Here is a 5,932-nt window from a genome sequence, read left to right on the forward strand (position 1 = left end):
TATCAAATTAAAAAAAAAAGAAACATGAGAACGCAACGTAGTATGTTCATGAAGCATACATACATGGTACCCCTTTTTATTATATGCAGACTCAGATACTTCCACTCATGCTCACCTTCAAGTAGAGATTAGCCCGCCGGAGTGTTTGAACCTTGTTTGAGCCGCAGTGTTTTTTAAGAAATAATTTTGTCGTTACAAAAAGGCAGCTCGCTCTGGCGGCGTGAAAATATTGCCACACCCCTGACCATCTTCTGGCGCCACCAAGTGGCCGAATGTCTTGGCACGTGGCTAAGCGTCATCCTCGTCTCTCTCTCGAGTTTTCGCTTAATTAAAAAGGGCCAGCTCGGTTGTTGTGCTGCTTGCTACGTGTGTTGGTGACATTTGGTGGATTGTGCAGGATAAGATCCCATGTACGTTGCCCCCGAAGACGTCAGTGACGCTGCTCATCAACGCGTGGACGCGACTCCTGTCCATAAAGCCAGCCGTCGCCTGCGAGGCCTACAACCTGAGTTTGAACCGCTGTCTACCCCGCTACGAACCATGACATCCACGACGAGCAGCCAGACAAGCCAGCCTTCCAGCAACGCCCCACCGTTCGTCCTTCTCGCACCGCGATCACCGCCATCATTTCATGGTGACCGGTTAGAGGATGTGGAAGACTGGTTGGCCAGTTTTGACCGTGTGGCTGCATTTAACCAATGGGACGACGAGCGGAAGCTAATGAATGTGTACTTCGCGCTGCAAGACTCGGCCAAGACGTGGTTCGAGAACCACGAGGCGTCCTTTGTCAACTGGGCAGCCTTTCGCCGTGAGTTACTTACAACATTCAGCTCAAGTGCACGCAAAGAAAATGCAGAGATTGCAATCCGTTCAAGGTCTCAACAGTCAAATGAGAGTGTGGCCATGTTTGTCGAGGACATGATGCGGCTTTTCAATCGGGCCGACCCTACCATGCCTGAGGCAACGAAGGTACGGCACCTCATGCGCGGGGTGAAGGAGCAGTTGTTCGCTGGCCTCATTCGCGACCCCCCAAGAACTGTCGCAGATTTCGCGAGAGAAGCTACCAGCATGGAACGTTCCCTGCAGGAACGGAGTACCCAATACGGCCGCCAGGCAAGCGTAGCGGCCACACCCTGCTGCTCGTCCGTGCCAGCAGCCAGCGGCGAGGCATTGCGGGAGCTTGTGAGGAGCATTGTACGCGAAGAGCTGCAAAACCTCCACTTGAATGCTCCCTCTGCAAATAATTATTCTACCGTGGACGTCATCCGTGATGAAATTCGGCGAGCGGTGCAGCCACCACCACCACCAGCACCACAACCGGAGCCATGCATCATGACTTATAGTGATGTCTTACGTCGACCTGCTCCCGAGCCAAATCCATTCCGTCCCGTTGTCGGACCACCGCCTCGCTACATGCGCCCCGTCGAGCAGCAACAAGATCTGCGCCCCGTCGAGCCACAGCAATACCAGCGTCCTGCTATCAGCAAGGCGCACTTGTGGCGCACGCCCAACAGACGGCCGCTCTGTTATCACTGCGGCGAACCTGGTCACATTCTTCGCAATTGCCCATACCGGAGAATAGGCCTGAGAGGATTTCCACCAAACGCGCCTCGACCCCGCTATGGCGAAAGACCACAGGAGATTGAGGAGTATCTGGCTGCTAACGAGATGCAGCCAACGTCACCACAACGGCGGTCGCGATCGACATCTCCGAAGCGTTTTGCTTCGCCCACTCGGTACTCTTCCTCTGGGCAATTCAGAGGCACGTCCCCTCACCGGGAAAACTAAACACGGCGACCTCCGGGGGTGGGGCCGCCGCTACGTTTCAGATTAAACAGCCTCCACCCGACGATTTGACGCGACGGCCCGAGCGGCGACGACCCGATCCGATAAACTTACCGACGTGCTGCGAACGCATTGTTTCCGGGGAAATTTTTGTAACCGCCGACAGTTGTGATGTGACCGCACTTGTGGATACCGGCGCCGATTTCTCCGTCATGAGCAGCCAGCTAGCCACGGCACTCCGTAAGGTTCTGACGCCTTGGTCTGGGCCAATGATGCGTACCGCCGGTGGTCATGTAATGACGCCGATTGGCATGTGCACTTGCCGCATAGAGATCTGCGGTTTTACTTTCACTGGCACATTTGCCGTATTACAAGAGTGCTGCAAAGATCTGATTCTCGGCATGGATTTTCTTCAAGAGTATGGTGCGGTTATAGACCTTCGGGAGCAGCTCATGGTATCGTTTTCAACCAAGCGAGCCGTTGATAGCAACACGGACTTCCGGAAAACGATGTTGCGCGTCTGTGACGACCACATAACGATCCCTCCGCGTGCGAGCAAGTTCGTCACAGTCGAATGTGATCATAGCACCGGCACGAGTGGCATTGCTGAAGCTAACATGTCACTGCTTCTAACTCGACAAGTTTGTGTAGCTCGGGGCCTTGTCGAACTTGTCCGTGGCCAAGCCAACGTGCTAGTGACAAATTTCACATGTGAACCCCAACATTTGACGGCGAACACGGCGGTCGCTTATTTTGAAGAACTTGGAGAATGTACAGGCCAGTACGCTTTAACCAACACGTCAGACCCCGACAATGCGACGCCTACAGCCATTCAGACTGATGTGAACCCGCACCTCTCGCCCAGTGAGAAACGCTGCATAGATAATCTTGTCAATTCGTTCCGAGATTGTTTTGCATCAACCTCCAAGGTCCGACAGACGCCACTAACGAAGCACCGAATTATAGTTGCCGATGACCAACGTCCACTATGTCAGCGTCCTTACCGGGTGTCTTCAAAAGAACGTGATGCCATCCGCCGCCAAGTAAAAGAAATGCTCCAGGACGACGTTATCCAACCGTCGACGAGCCCCTGGTCTTCGCCTGTTGTCCTCGTCGCAAAGAAGGATGGAACCTTGAGGTTTTGCGTGGATTACAGACGCCTCAACAACGTCACGAAAAAGGATGTGTACCCCCTGCCACGCATAGACGATTCCCTCGATCGCCTTCGCCATGCCACTTACTTTTCGTCCCTTGACCTCCGCAGTGGATATTGGCAAATAGAAGTTGACGAGCGAGACCGTGAGAAGACCGCTTTTATTACGCCAGACGGTTTGTATGAATTTAAAGTGCTCCCGTTTGGCCTGTGTTCGGCCCCTGCCACATTTCAGCGAATGATGGACACTGTACTCTCTGGTCTGAAGTGGCAGTCATGCCTCGTATATCTCGACGACGTTGTGATTTTCTCGGACACGTTCGACGAGCACCTGAAACGTTTGCGCGCTGTCTTCGAGGCCATCCGATCTGCCGGTCTCTCTCTAAAACCTGAAAAATGCCACTTTGCTTTTAACGAGCTGAAATTTCTCGGCCACATTGTCAGCGCTCGTGGTGTTAGCCCAGACCCAGAGAAGACGGCCGCTGTCTCTTCATTCCCTAAACCAGCGGATAAACGAAGCTTGCGTCGATTTCTCGGCCTCTGCGCGTATTATCGTCGCTTTGTTAACAATTTCTCCAAGATCGCTGAGCCTCTGACCCGCCTAACAAAAGACGCCGAGCCGTTCTTTTGGGGCCCCGACCAGGAAAACGCTTTCACGGAACTCAAGTCCCGTCTCCAAAGTACGCCAATACTTGGCCACTTCGACGAAGAGGCCGACCCGGAACTGCACACGGATGCCAGTAACGTTGGCCTCGGTGCGGTCCTTGTTCAGTGGCAGGACGGTGCAGAACGTGTCATTGCTTACGCCAGTCGCACTTTGTCCCGTTCCGAAGTTAATTATTCAACTACCGAAAAGGAGTGTCTCGCTGTTGTGTGGGCAGTCATGAAATTTCGTCCGTATTTGTACGGTCGTCCGTTTCGTGTCGTGAGCGACCATCACTCTCTGTGTTGGCTGGCAAACCTGAAAGATCCATCGGGTCGGCTTGCTCGATGGAGCCTTCGGTTGCAAGAATTTGACGTTACAATCGTGCACAAGTCCGGCAAGAAACACAGTGATGCTGACTGTCTGTCCCGCGCCCCTACTCCCTGCCACGCGGACGGCTCCGACGACGATTCCGTTTTCCTTGGCGTTATCGCGACGTCCACCTTATCCCAAAAGCAGCGGGCTGACTCTGAACTTTTGCCCCTCATTGAGTACCTCGAAGGAACCGTGTCATCTCCTCCTCAGCTCTTCAGGCGCGGAGTGTCGTCATTTTGCCTGCGTGATGGTGTGCTCTACAAGAAGAACTACGGTCCAACAGAAACTGCTTATCTGCTTGTAGTACCCACAACGCTACATGACGAAGTTCTTCGTGCGTGCCACGATGACCTTTCTTCCGGCCATCTCGGGTTTTCTCGCACATTGGCACGGATACGCCGAAAGTACTACTGGCCCAGGCTAGCTGCCATTGTGCACCGCTACGTCCGTACCTGCCGTGAGTGCCAGCGGCGGAAAACACCACCCATTAAACCAGCTGGGCTCTTACAGCCTATCGATCCCCCGAAATTCCCATTTCAACAGGTCGGCATGGACTTACTGGGCCCATTTCCGAAGTCCTCCATGGGTAACAGGTATATAGCGGTTGCCACTGACTACCTTAGCCGCTACTGTGAGACCAAGGCCATTCCACGTGGTACCGCAGATGAAGTTGCGCATTTCTTCATTCACAGCATTGTACTCCGTCATGGTGCGCCAACAGTCGTCTTAACTGACAGAGGAACCTCGTTTACGTCGGCACTCACTAGTGAGGTACTTCGACTCAGTGGCACCACCCACCGCAAGACAACAGCCTATCATCCTCAAACTAATGGACTGACTGAGCGGCTTAACAAGACAATTGCCGATATGATTTCTATGTATGTAGACGATGATCATGGGAACTGGGACCGAATTCTGCCGTACATCACGTTCGCATACAACACTGCACTCCAGGAAACAACACGCTTCACTCCATTTCATTTGGTTCATGGACGCGAACCCTTGACTATGCTGGATGCCATGCTTCTTCCAGATTCTGCTCCCTCCACTGCCGTGGGGGCTGACCAATTTATTCGTGACGCAGAAGCTGCACGCCAGCTTGCCCGACAGCGCATTCGGCACCAACAAGTACACGACGCCCAGCGCTACAACCTGCGACACCGAGAGGTGACTTACACGCCCGGCGACCAAGTCTGGGTATGGAGCCCAATACGGTTGCGAGGGCGCTCTGAAAAGCTTCTGCGGCGATACTTTGGACCTTACGAGGTGCTCCGCCGCCTCAGCGCGGTGAACTACGAGGTGCTACCACAAGGCACTGTACGCTCCTCTCGGCAGCCGAAATCTGAAATAGTTCACGTTGCCCGAATGAAGCCCTATTACAATCGGTAAACCAATTCAGGATCCAAACCAGCGCCAGAGACTTTCCCGTATAACTTGCCCCGCTTTTCGACTATTCCCCTACGCTTGCGGCATCGGGTCGATGCCCCTTGGAAGGGGGGCAATGCCACACCCCTGACCATCTTCTGGCGCCACCAAGTGGCCGAATGTCTTGGCACGTGGCTAAGCGTCATCCTCGTCTCTCTCTCGAGTTTTCGCTTAATTAAAAAGGGCCAGCTCGGTTGTTGTGCTGCTTGCTACGTGTGTTGGTGACAATATTGTCACGTAGTGGTGACGAGGTCGACGACACAATTGAAGGGTCGATGATTGCACTGAAGAAACTGTTTATTTGGGCTGACTTGCGCCCGCAAAAGAACTAAGCAACTCGGCGGCGGCGATAGAAACAAACGTGCTCGTCGATCGTCGAACAAAGACTGCTCGTCACACTCGGCAACGCTCAATTTAAAGGCTGCACAGAACAATCTAGATAACGTCGCAAACAGCTACCAGCACGGGCTGGAACATTGTGGAAAGACACCAAAGTGGCCGGAACCTTCGAGACAGATCTCGGTGAATCTTGCGCTACAACAAAACTGATA

Source organism: Amblyomma maculatum, chromosome 6 (genome assembly GCF_055883805.1).
Source record: "Amblyomma maculatum isolate TAMU_Amacu chromosome 6, ASM5588380v1, whole genome shotgun sequence".
Classification (NCBI taxonomy): Eukaryota; Metazoa; Arthropoda; class Arachnida; order Ixodida; family Ixodidae; genus Amblyomma; species Amblyomma maculatum.